This window comes from Podarcis cretensis (genome assembly GCF_951804945.1).
Source record: "Podarcis cretensis genome assembly, chromosome: 4".
Lineage (NCBI taxonomy): Eukaryota > Metazoa > Chordata > Lepidosauria > Squamata > Lacertidae > Podarcis > Podarcis cretensis.
In genome coordinates this window covers 6972289-6973368 of record NC_137173.1, presented here as the reverse complement: position 1 = coordinate 6973368, position 1080 = coordinate 6972289, and positions in this window count along the sequence as shown.

Here is a 1080-nt window from a genome sequence, read left to right as displayed (position 1 = left end):
CATCTCTGTCAAAGAATACAGCAAGCCTCAATTTTAAAGGAGCAGGCTCATTCATATGAAACAAGGTGCTATGAAATCAACAAGGACACTTTGCAACCTTCCTTCCTTACCTGTGCTGATGGTGCAAAGGGCAAAAAGAAAAGCAATCCCAGCAGAAAAATCGAAATAAGTTGCAAGTCCAGCCTTACAAGCTCTTTAAAGCCACTTCAGATGTTGTTGAACTCTCAGTTCCCATCATTCCCAGCCAGGATGGCCAATGGTCAGGGATAGTGGGAGCTGAAACCCAGCCACTTGTGGAGGGCACCAGGTTGGCTATCCCTGAACACACTAGGTACACTGTAGTGAGGTATAGGCTTGCTTTATTTTTGTTTTCTTTATGTATTTTGTGTTTTTATGCTGTGAACCGCCCTGAGATCTTTGGGTGAAGAAGGGTATACTGTACAAATTTAGTAAATAATAATAATAAATTCCAGACGCAGATTCAGCACATAGGAACCATAGCTTTTATACGATTATTATTATTTTATTATTTATTGAATTTATATATTGCCTTATACCCAGAGGTCTCAGGGCACTTCACAGAACAAAATCAAAATATTAAACCAAAAATATATATAATCAAAATAAAAAATATATATAATCAAAATAAAAAATATATATAATCAAAATAAAAACAACCCAATAACCCCTAGATAGATAGATAGATAGATAGGTATAGGCATGTGTATTAAAATGAAGGGAAAGAAGAATTATGCGTCTATTTAGTAAGTAGAAGCGGGAAAATATTCAGTAGTGCTGATGAGGCTTGCTTTTTGGGTAATGACGGATACAAGCCTCCTTCTCAGTAACAGGGAAACTCTTGAGCCTTGCAAAGAAAAAACCGATTTAAAAGCCACCCAGAAATGAGACCCCGCCTTCCTCTGTCGGTCTCCAGGCTCCCCCGTCCTTAACCAATCGGAGCAGCCGTCGGGAGGAGGACGCCGCTGATTGGCGACGGCGGCCGTCTCCTCCGCGGCCTCGGCCACTTTGATTGGAAGGACAAAATTGCGGCGGAACCCTGTGCGGACGGGCCGGGTGAGC